The 12,500-nt window shown below is 46.4% G+C and overlaps 1 protein-coding gene and 1 pseudogene across 1 annotated transcript in view; one reads left to right on the forward strand and one right to left on the reverse strand.

The window, feature by feature from the left end:
• The first annotated feature begins 1,625 nt into the window (after positions 1-1,625).
• LOC147030482 (SMAD family member 4-like) overlaps positions 1,626-12,500 on the forward strand; it is a 294,415-nt gene continuing 283,540 nt past the window's right edge. The window contains exon 1 of the mRNA XM_085874609.1: positions 1,626-2,595. The gene's annotated coding sequence lies outside the window, so the exon portion shown is untranslated. The remainder of the gene's footprint in view (positions 2,596-12,500) is intronic.
• Positions 5,790-6,714, reverse strand: LOC147030483 (histone-lysine N-methyltransferase SETMAR-like; annotated as a pseudogene).

Raw genomic sequence — 12,500 nt, forward strand, 5'->3', positions numbered from 1 at the left:
GTTTGCAATCGTGCTTACATTCGAAATTATGCAGATAAAACCTGTTTTTGATGGATGGATCATTTAATAAATAAAACCGTCAACCGTGAAATCTCGCGAGTCGCGAGATTAGTGACGCGGGTCGCGAGATTAGTGACGCGAGTCGCGAGATTAGTGACGCGAGTCGCGAGATTAGTGACGCGAGGGACGAATCACAGAGCACGAGCTCACAGCAGGAGAAAAACACGTGGATGATGAATATACGAAAATGGCTCAGAAAAGGAAAAAATGCAAGCGACGAAAATGAAGAAGATGATGAAAGACATGTTGTGGGAGGAGTTGGAGGAGGAGGAGGAAAAGACGATCATGTCGATGAAATACCGACAGAAGCTGGCCAACCTGGCCAAGCCAGCAACGTCAGCCCTGCGGCTGTAGCCCCAGCGCAGACAGCCGAGTTTCCACGCCTGGCGGCGGCCTCGGGGTCGTGTGTGACTCAAGCCTCTTCCCGATGATCTTGGAAGTGAGAGACCGAATCAAGTGGTTCTACAGCGGTACCCTGGCCATCTGTTGCAGAACAAGAGTCGCTCGTTTGTGTCCTCGTGGTACCAGACTAATGAATGGCTGGAATACAGTCAGTGTGCAGACAGATGCAGCATTCTGCTATCCATGTGGGAAGTTTAACACCGCACGTGGCCCAGTGGACTCTACTTTCACAGTGCGAGGCTACCGGAATTGAAAACATGCCGTTGAGAAAGGCAGGGGGTTTCACAAACACGCAACTTCAAAGGAACATTTAACTTGTGTTTTGAGGTGGAAGGAGAATGAGAGGCGCATCGATTGTGGTGAGGAGATTTCCACACTCCTCAATGCTGACCAGCTAAATAGAAACAGGTACTATGTGTCTGCTCTTATCGATGTTGTGAGATTTCTCGCAGAAAATCATTTACCTTTTAGAGGGAGCCTTGATAATTTTGAAGATATGTCAGACGGGCACAGTGGGCTCTTCCTCTCGCTTTTAAACTGCACACTCAAAAAAGACACCGAGCTGGCCGAAATAATAAAGCATATCCCACGAAACGCAAGCTTTACTAGTCTGGAAATGCAGAATGAACTGATCTGCACATTGAGTAATGTTGTGACGGATGCCATCGTGGAAGAAGTAGGCACATCGTGGTTTACCATCAAGGTGGATGGGACGAGGGGCCCCACTGAATGTGAGAACATATCAATCATCATTCGCTTTGTATCGGCATCAAATGAAGCAACAGAGCGTCTACTCACAAAAGCTACAGCCAACGCTGGAGATGCAAAAACATTGACAGACCTAATAATTGCAGAGCTGACAAAAACAGGACTTGACGCGTCAAAAATATTAAGTCAGGTGTACGACGGGGCTTCGGTAATGCCTGGGAAGCACGGTGGGGTGCAAAAGTTGTTGCAAGAGATATTGGAAAGAGAAATCCCCTATGTGCACTTCTTAAATCACCAACTCCATCTGGTAGTTATCCACGCACTGGCAGCAGAAAAAGCTGTCACTGATTTCCTCGAGGTTTGTTGTTGCCTGTACAAATTCTTCAGAAAGCCCACTGTTGCACAGTATAAAGGTGAGCGGTTAAAACGACTTCTTGATCAAAGGTGGACGGGACATTTAGCCACCTTGTCTGTGATTATAGGATCTTTTAAGGATATCACATCCTTACTGTCGGAGATTGATGCAGAGTGCGCCTACGGTGCAGAGATGAGGATGGAGGCTATTGGGCTTTTGCGGGAAGTCTCTGGGCCTGCCTTCATGTTCATTGCTATCTTTGTACAAAAACTGTTGATGTTGTTAGATGGCCCTAACAGACTCTTGCAGGCAGAGGACATGGACTTGCTAACGGGGTTGGAACTGGTGGCGAGTGCTACAGAGTGCGTGAAGAAACTCCGCTCTGAGGATGAGTTCACTGATCTGTGGAACAAGGCCAACGATGCTCGCACTTCTACACCTGCACCACCAAAACGGAGACGCACAATGCATCAGAACTTGGAACAGTTTGTAGTTTTGGAGACTACAGGACAAAACAACGACAATGACAAGACGGAACTGCAGAGGGTTTTTTATAGCGCAATTGACACTGTGCTTGGCGAGATCACTCAGCGCTTCGGTGAGCGCAACACACAACTCACCCGTTCACTTGCTGCCTTGAATCCTGAAAATGGCACGTTTTTGGATCCCCACTTGCTCCAGCACATCATGACATTAACAAAGTCAACCGTCAGTGAAACAGTGTGTGGTTGCAAAGCAGTTGATTCGCTCACAGACAGAAAAGCAGCCAAACGAGAGATTGACAACACAAAAACTCCTCTCAACATACCACAAAACGCTGGAAGCCATGCCAAGTGTAGTGACTGCGATGAGACTTGGAAAAACACTTGGTGCGTCCACTGCCATGTGTGAAAAGTCATTCTCAACATTGAGGAATGTCTTCACTGACCATCGACGGTCCATGCACACAAGGCACAACTGGTACGGCTGGCCTTCGAGAGAGACCTCACACCTAAATGCCTGAATGAATGGAAGGAGAAGGTCCTCAGAAGATTCCACACCGAGACGCATCGCCTGCAGCTCTTCTGACAGTGAGTGCAGCGGTATAAAAACTATACGAGGAGTTCAGATTGTGTGTGTGACTGCTGGTGATGCGTGTGTGGTTGTGGTCAGCACCCGCCATGGTCGGCTGCTTTGTACTTCTGATGTTTAAGTTAAATGTTGTGTTTGGTGCTTTGTGCATAACCTTACCCCTGTGTAATTGACTGCTTTCAATGCGGACCTTGTGGTATCTTCCACCGACCCACCTGGTTGGGAGTTTGCAGGACAAGCAGATGCGCATTCGGTGAGCTCAGAAAGTTCTCCAAGTGCTTCATTGTGTCGAGGTATAGATCTTTCTCTCAGGTAGTTTTGCAAGTATTTTGAGGCTTGTTTCGGAAGCTGTATGAGCCATTCCAAGTCGCAATCTTTATACCAGACACACAATACATTTTATATTGCCTGGAAATCTTCACCCCCTGGGGTTTCTGTGCATGCCTACTGAGAATTTTGTGGAGGATTATGTCATTTTGAAAGTGCCATATTCATTGTGTGAGAGCTGATTATTCTCTCCAATTATGGGTGAGAGACATGATTGGGTCTTGTGTCTGTGTATGTAAATTGCTATTGGCATTGCACATGGTGCATGTTTGAGAGCCTTGGTGGTGTGTGTTTTTGTCTATGCTATCAATGATGATTCACCAACAAGTGATGAAGCCGGTCTGCTGGCTGACGGACATGTAGCGTTGGGATTCTCATGTATGGGCTACTTGTGAATGGCTGCAGCTGTAGAAGAACCCAGGCAGCATTTGAAACAGCAAATGGCTTACCTTGTGTCACTTTCCTTGGTTGCTTTGTGTCGCTCTCTTTTGCTGTCAGAGCATGGGGGTTAATTTAGTGAAATTCTAGCCACCTGAGGTAATTGCTTAGGTGAGAGCTGAATAGTTATTCCCTCCAATTATGGGTGAGAGGTGATTGGGTATTGTTATCTATCTATCTATAATTCCAGCAATCTCTGTGTGTGTCTGTCTGTCTGTCTGTCTGTCTCTGTGACCGCTGTTTCTTGTCGACCACACCACTGGTCCGATCTAATTGAAACTTGCCAGGTATATTGCTGGGAACCTGAGTATGTGCCTTTTCAAGGTTTGATATTAATCAGACAAGTGGTTCCCAAGTTATGGCCATTTATTTACCAAACTAATGACAGGACACGGTGCTCCGTAGGCGTGGCCAATGGGGAAAGGGCACCTTAGTTACCAATGACAGGACACGTTGCTTGGCGTTTTGCACCCACAGTATCTATCTTCTATTTGTCTCTAATTCCAGCAATCTCTGTTCGTTTGCCTTTCAAAAGGTTTGAAATTAATCGGACAAGTGGTTCCCAAGTTAGAGCGCGTTCCCCATTACGGGTTACAACGTACCGACTTCCGGATAGTGATGACTTACTGTATTCGAATAATTTCTCGATTTCTTATGCGCTTTTATAGATAAACACAATGCCCCAATCCAGTCGTCGTTTACGAGAGCAAAGGAACGGCCTGTGTGGTTGTTGTTTCTGGCACGCGGTTTGAAAGTTTATTTTTTATTTTTTTTTGCACGTACGGCCACGCACGTACGGGCACGCACTAGTAGTAATAAATGTCAGTGTGTGTGTGTGTGTGTGTGTGTGTGTGTGTGTGTGTGTGTGTGTGTGTGTGTGTGTGTGTGTGTGTCCTTCATAACTCCAAAACCATGAAACCGAGCAGCCTGAAACTTTGCATGACTACCAAGAAAACTCCAAGGAAGTTCAAGAGTGAAAATTGGGTGTTTGGGTTAATTAAACCACCCCTTTTGAAGATAATTAATGGCCTTATTTAATTATATCCTTTTTCAGATGCTCCTCGACCACCTTGCTCTCTTGGGTCTTAAGGCGTATCCTGGGTTACCTCACTTGGGTCTGAAGCCACCATGTTTTTTCGCCTGCTCAACCATGCCATGACTTGGAACAGGCCGCAATGATTTTTTTTTACGAGAAAGTTTTTTTTTTTCTTCACTTTCCTCACAGGTTATCGAATGCCTGTTCATCATAGGTATGAATCGCTGGGTACATTGCAATGCTTATAAATGCCTGGAGATGCCAGCATTCGTGGCTTTTTTCATTTCCGCACATGCCATAACCTTGAGAATCTCAAGCTAATCCGAAGTACAAAATTTAAGCTCCAGATTTAAACTTAGTAGCAGTTCTGACTGCTAAAAAAAGTGTTTCGTTGTTGAATTTGGACAAAGCTATCACTTGCCAAGTCTGCCGTTGTTATCAACTATTTAATTGGCATGCTTGCTTGAGTGCTTAAGCCACTTGCCAAGTGCCCTATAGTCGACAGTGGTACAGTTCATGTCCCGATCAGGATATACAGTTGGCAGTTGCTACAAGATAGTAGTAGAGTAAATTTGTGGTTTGACCCCCAAAAAATTGATACAAAAGGTTTTTCAACGGTTTTGGGTAGGTTTTGACCTCCAAAATAACATACTAAAAATCTACTCAAATCCACCTACCGGAAAGGGCCTATTTTCAAGATGGCGTCCAAAATGGCCGCCGTGGGCTTAAATTTCCATAGAATGTGCAATAGCTGGCCTACATTTGTGATTTTTGTGTCAATTTCTATGTTTTGGAGATCAACAAATCCAATGAAACCATTTTCAAAGCTGATCAGTGATGGGAAAAACCTTAAATCCAAGATGGCGTCCAAAATGGCCCCCAAAATGGCCACCATGGGCATAAAATTGCTACTAAATTGTCAATAAATAGCGTGCATGTGTGATATATGTCGATTTCTATGTGTTGGCGGTCAACAAATCGCCTATGTTGTTGGTGTGTGTGTGTGTGTGTGTGTGTGTGTGTGTGTGTGTGTGTGTGTGTGTGTGTGTGTGTGTGTGTGTGTGTGTGTGTGTGTGTGTGTGTGTGTGTGCGCGCGTGCGCGTGCAGCTAATAACCTGTCACTCGAACCACATCATGTTGATCATTTTTATAACTTGGTCAAAAATTATCACATTGTCTCATCCTTGACTTCTGAAACAATCTTCATCGTCAAATACCGCTCGTGAACCATCGTCACCTCCCGTCTTGTTATTATTATTTTCACTTTATTTTTCAACATAATCTCCTTTCCTGGAAATGCACTTCATCCATCGGTCCTCTAGGATGGCTATGTCCATTTTGGTTATGGCTACTCATTATCACGCCCCTCTAGGAAGTCCTCTACATCTGCCATCATAGCATTAGCTGTTTGTTCCCCTGCAGATCTTCTTTCAGGTGAGGGAACAAATAGAAGTTGGACAAGATTATATCTGGTGAGAAGGGTGGGTGAGGTGGAAGTTCATTCTCACAGTTAGCAGCAGTAGACACCGAAGGTTGGGGTGTGTGTGGAGAGGCATTATCCTGTAGAAGCCGCACACCACGGGTCAGTGTCCCTCACTTATTTTGCTTAATTGCATCATGCAACCAGTGCAGTCCATCACAATAATGCTCCTTGTTAACAATATTTACCTTTTCTAAGAAGTCTATCATTATCACATCATCGCAATTCCAAAACACAATGGCCATCACCTTTCCAGCTGATGATGTCCTCTTGACCTTTTGAGGAGTTGGGGACCATGTTTGTTTCCACTGCATGCTCCGTTGCTCAGAGCCAGGATCAAAGTGGTGGGCACATGTCTTGTCGTGTGTCACAATCCATTGGAGGATGACGTCTCGATGAGCATGAAAACGGTCTAATAGCCCTTGGGAAATGTCCAGACAAGCTCTTTTCTGTTCGCCTGTCAGCATTTGGGGAACTCACTATGCTCACACCTTTTCCATGCCCAATTTTTTTTTTCTGAGGATTGATTGAACTGAACCAAAACTGACGCACAGTGTCTCAGCTCGGTGCCTGATTGCTGCTCGTCTGTCTTTCATCAACACTTCATTCACCTGGTCCACCAGTTTTTGCTTTTGCCACCTCAATAGGACAGCCTGATCTGTGTTCATCTTCATTGCTTGTTCTGCCATGCTTGAACTCACCTTCCCACTTCTTCACCATGGAATATTAAGGAGCATCATCTCTTAATGTCACTACCATATCCATATGTATTTGATTGTGAGGCAAGCCTTTCTTGTGCAGGTATTTAATCACAGCTCAGAGCACCAATTTTTCCATTTTGACTGAATTAAGAGGGGGGGGGGGGAGTACCCTACTTGCTTTGAGTCCATGCTCTGGGAAATCTGCAAGCAGAAATATCGAATTAGAAAGACATATTATAATAGCAAGGATAGATCTTTATATCATATAACCTTCATAGTCCTCCCATGTCGACAAGCACATTGGGCCACAAACAAACTGAACACCTCTCGTAGATTGCGTTCTGCCTGGCAAAATATCTTACAGGTGTGCACATTTATCTCTGAGCTGTCGATCCGAGATTTGAATCTTGTGACCCAGCTGCAAGCGGTCATCCAGGTGTTTCAGAGGCAAGGCGAGGAACCATGACCGAATCACCAATTCCTGTACCTTCAATGGAGCGTCACGCATGGCCGGTCGGTTCGTGAAAGACTTGGCCCAAAATCGTTCTCCCAAGAAGAAGGTAGGAACAATTGTGGCCGTTAAGGAAGTAGTAGTGGTAGTCGTTGTCGTCTAGTAGTTGTTATTGACGGTGGTCAGTCTTTATTATAATATGAACGACCACCAGGGGGTATTGTTGATTTAACAATCTACCGAAAACGATTGATAAATATGAAAGGGTTGCCAGAATTGTGGATCGTGCAAGCCGCACGTATCCGATTTTGTCGTCCTAACCAGACCAGGCAGAAGATCAAACGCTGCCGGGCAAGTTACATCGGCTTACTATCCCAATGGAACCCAGAGAAGGCGCTTTGTGCATGTAAATGTATGCAAATGACGGGAAACGACGTGGGAGTCTTTTATCCAAATTCAAATCTTATCTTTTCAATCTGCTTTCTCTCGTAGCAGCCAAAAACGATCTGCTCTCAAGGTTCGTTCATTCATGGCCGTTTGGGGATGAGAGTGTGGATGGAGGCAGGGAGGTCAAGGTGTGGCATCCCCATCCCCACCCGATCCCCATCCCTCCAATATTATTCCCACTCACTTCATCTATAGATTTTCATCTTAAAACGGAAATTCTGTATTGAATCTGGTGTTTGAATGGAGCACCTTATGATCTATGTCTTCTATGACATCTATAACCCTTTCCTACAGCACAATATGGATTCCCTTCTACTAGCGACACGCCTGAGGTTTCATCCAATCTCCTGAAACTCGTAAAACTCAGGCCACGGAGATGGTCCTGAAGTTGTGAACAGTTTGCATATTCATTGTGCCGGTGTTCGCCTTAGGAGGTGACACCTTTTAGCAGCGAAGTTCGCAGTCAGTAGTCTGTAGTCTCTATCCCTTAAAACGATTTCAATGATTCGTCTTGGGACATCAGAAAGAAGAATATAATGAATGCATTTTGGGGTGAAGCGAAGTGAATTCGTTTGTTGGAATTGTTGGCAAACTTTCGAGGTATGTGTGACGTCATAGTTGGGCGAGGTCCCCCACCCAAACAGCTTTAAACACGACGATTTTTGGAGAAATATGATTTTGTCCACGTTCTTTTAATCACAATGAGCACATGATCATCTACTGCTACTACTACTACTACTACTACAACTGCTGCTGCTACTACTACTACTAATACTACTACGACTACAAATTTTTCAACGGCTCCAATATTTCTTGGATGGTCGTCTGGAGAACATTTACGACCCATCTTTCACGAACCAGCTGGTCAAGCCTGATGTTCCTCTGAAAGTGAAAATAATTACCTCTGCCGTAGAAGGTGGTTGTGTTTTCACCCCTTTCTGTCTGTTTGTCTGTGTACAGGATATCTCAAAAAGTTGTGGACGGATTTGGACGAAACTTGGTGGCCAGATTGGGTGTGTGACAAGGAAGAATTGTTTCGATTTTGTTGGAGATCCGAATCCGGATCTGGATGCGAGAATTATTTAGTTTTTACAGTGATTCTTCACCATTGAGAGATGGGGCCAAAAACGAAATGTGGCATGATCTTTCAAAAATGTATTGATTGGGCCCGATATTTTCTCATGGATCAGGCATTACGTGGCGGAGGTATGCGCTCTTCCGAGTGCCCTTCTAGTTTGTAATGTGTGCAAGGTGCCGACGAGAACCAGTGTGACTACTCCTTGGCTTTTTTCATAAGATCTTGGTTATTCGTTGTTCACCTTGGCGTCTTGGTTTTCTATAGGTTTTCTTGGCGTATAGGTTTTCTCTGATCATCACTTTTCCGAAACCTTGTGAATTCTTGGCTTTTTTTATTGGCTCACCTTGGCATTTATGAAAATGAGGAGTGGTCACACTGACGATAACTCACCTACTCTTCACAAAATTCACCGTGGGGTGATGCCGACATCCACCAACAAGTGCAAGGAAACGGTTCCTCCGCCATAACATCTTCCCAGTAGACATTGATGTATTATGCACCGCACGTGAAACGCCAGTGTGGCACTTTACAGCTGGGTTGAGATTCTAACTCCAGGAGAGACAGTTCAGAGACCAATATGTGTTATCCTACCAATGTGTGTCATTGGTTGTCATCTCCATATTCGGATTTCAGAAGGTGGAATGGAGCTCTCCCCGGTCTAAAAGTAAACACCTACCGTCTACGTGTGTGCGTGTCAGCGTGTGTGTGCATGTGTGTGTGTGTGTGTGTGTGTGTGTTGTTGGTTATTATCTCAATATGTGGGTTTCAGGAAGTGGAACAGAGCCCTCACAGGTCTCAAAGTAAACACCATCGTGTGTGCGTATTTGTATACATCATAGTTGAAGATTCCAGGGGTCCAAAATCCAATATTCAAAGGGTGTTTCAAAATGATGTGCAACTTTTCGAACAGCTTATAATTACCTCCACCACTAAAGGTGGACAGCAGTGCTGGATTAACCATTAGGCAGACAAGGCATGTGCCTTAGGGTCAGCCAAAAATTCGAGCCAAAAATTCTTTTCACATTAAATATTTGTCATATTTTGTATGAAATATTTTGTTCTTGAATCATTTCATCTTTTGGCTGGGGTCCATTTCCATGAGCCCGAGATCTAATTTAAATTTTTCAGGCCATTCTATAAAATTTCAAAATGTGCCTTAGGGCCAGCCGAGGCTTAATCCGGCACTGGTGGACAGAGGTTATGTTTTCAACCCTGTCTGTCTGTGTGTCTGTGTGCCAGTCTGTTTTTGTTTGTTTGTCTGTGAGCAGGATATCTCAAAAAGTTACGGACGGTTTCGAGCAATACTTGGTGGACAGGTTGGGCGTATGACACGGAAGAATTGATTCAATTTTGGTGAAAATCCAAATCCGGATCTGGATACGAGAGTTTTTTTTAAATATTTCTTACGTCCATTAAGATTTGGAGCCAAAGATGATACACAGCATGATATTTCAAAAAGTTGTGGATGAGTTATTACAAAGCTATGTGGATGAGTTGATTAGGTGAGAAGAACAAGCCAATTCGATTTTGGTTCAGGTCCAGATTCAGATCCAGTCTGTCAGTGGGATACAAAATATAAACTTTTCAGCCTGGTGGAAGTATGTGCTCTACCGACTGCCATTCCAGTTTTACTAATGCGACGCGATTGTTTTCTTTTCAGGGTGCCTAAAGAACAAGGTTTAAAGTTTTTTTTTTTTTTTTTTTTTTTTTTTTTTTCCAGAGATGTTTCAACCATATTGAACAATTTCTCTGTGCCCCAGCGGATGCTCATTTTTGTGACAGCCAACACAGGTAGATATGTGGATATGCCACAAAGAAGATTCCTTGTTGCACGAAGAAGGAAGAAAGGCTTCATGATAACCACACGACTTTCAAAATGATGTTTGAATGCAAACGAGGTTTTTTTGCACGTGTTGTGTGTGCATTTTCAGTGACTCACTTCTGCATGGTGGGCACTTTAACCTGCTGTGCACTTTTAACCTGCCAGGCATTTTTAACCTGCCGAGCATTTTTAACCTGCCGAGCATTTTTAACCTGCCGCGCACTTTTAACCTGCCGCGCACTTTTAACCTGCCGCACACTTTTAACCTGCCGCGCACTTTTAACCTGCCGCGCACTTTTAACCTGCCGCGCACTTTTAACCTGCCGCGCACTTTTAACCTGCCGCGCACTTTTAACCTGCCGCGCACTTTTAACCTGCCGCGCACTTTTAACCTGCCGCGCACTTTTAACCTGCCGCGCACTTTTAACCTGCCGCGCACTTTTAACCTGCCGCGCACTTTTAACCTGCCGCGCACTTTTAACCTGCCGCGCACTTTTAACCTGCCGCGCACTTTTAACCTGCCGCGCACTTTTAACCTGCCGCGCACTTTTAACCTGCCGCGCACTTTTAACCTGCCGCGCACTTTTAACTTGCCGGGCACTTTTAACCTGCCTGGCACTTTTAACCTGCCTGGCACTTTTAACTCGTCGGCCACTTTTGACCTGCTGGGCACTTTTAACCTGCTGGGAACTTTTGACCTGCTGGGAACTTTTGACCTGCTGGGAACTTTTGACCTGCTGGGAACTTTTGACCTGCTGGGAACTTTTGACCTGCTGGGCACTTTTAACCTGCTGGGAACTTTTAACCTGTCAGGCACTTTTAACCTGTCAGGTTCTTTTATCCTGCCTGGCACTTTTAACCCGCCTGGCACTTTTAACCCGCCTGGCACTTTTAACCCGCCTGGCACTTTTAACCCGCCTGGCACTTTTAACCCGCCTGGCACTTTTAACCCGCCTGGCACTTTTAACCCGCCTGGCACTTTTAACCCGCCTGGCACTTTTAACCCGCCTGGCACTTTTAACCCGCCTGGCACTTTTAACCCGCCTGGCACTTTTAACCCGCCTGGCACTTTTAACCCGCCTGGCACTTTTAACCCGCCTGGCACTTTTAACCCGCCTGGCACTTTTAACCCGCCTGGCACTTTTAACCCGCCTGGCACTTTTAACCCGCCGGGCACTTTTAACCCGCCGGGCACTTTTAACCCGCCGGGCACTTTTAACCCGCCGGGCACTTTTAACCCGCCGGGCACTTTTAACCCGCCGGGCACTTTTAACCCGCCGGGCACTTTTAACCCGCCGGGCACTTTTAACCCGCCGGGCACTTTTAACCCGCCGGGCACTTTTAACCCGCCCGGCACTTTTAACCCGCCGGGCACTTTTAACCCGCCGGGCACTTTTAACCCGCCGCGCACTTTTAACCCGCCCGTCACTTTTAACCTGCCGGTCACTTTTAACCCGCCGGGCGCACAACCCGCCGGGCGCACTTTTAACCCGCCCGGGCACTTTTAACCCGCCGGGCACTTTTAACCCGCTGGGCACTTTTAACCCGCCGGGCACTTTTAACCCGCCCGGGCACTTTTAACCCGCCGGGCACTTTTAACCCGCCCGGGCACTTTTAACCCGCGGGCGCGCAACCCGCCGGGCACTTTTAACCCGCCGGGCACTTTTAACCCGCCGGGCACTTTTAACCGCCGGGCACTTTTACCCGCCGGGCACTTTTACCCGCCGGGCACTTTTAACCCGCCGGGCACTTTTAACCCGCCGGGCACTTTTACCCGCCGGGCACTTTTAACCCGCCGGGCACTTTTAACCCGCCGGGCACTTTTAACCCGCCGGGCACTTTTAACCCGCCGGGCACTTTTAACCCGCCGGGCACTTTTAACCCGCCGGGCACTTTTAACCCGCCGGGCACTTTTAACCCGCCGGGCACTTTTAACCCGCCGGGCACTTTTAACCCGCCGGGCACTTTTAACCCGCCGGGCACTTTTAACCCGCCGGGCACTTTTACCCGCCGGGCACTTTGACCCGCCGGGCACTTTGACCCGCCGGGCACTTTGACCCGCCGGGCACTTTGACCCGCCGGGCACTTTGACCCGCCGGGCACTTTGACCCGCCGGGCACTTTG

Source organism: Eptatretus burgeri, chromosome 3, assembly GCF_056783735.1.
Source record: "Eptatretus burgeri isolate ZD-2024b chromosome 3, Ebu_testis_v1, whole genome shotgun sequence".
NCBI lineage: Eukaryota > Metazoa > Chordata > Myxini > Myxiniformes > Myxinidae > Eptatretus > Eptatretus burgeri.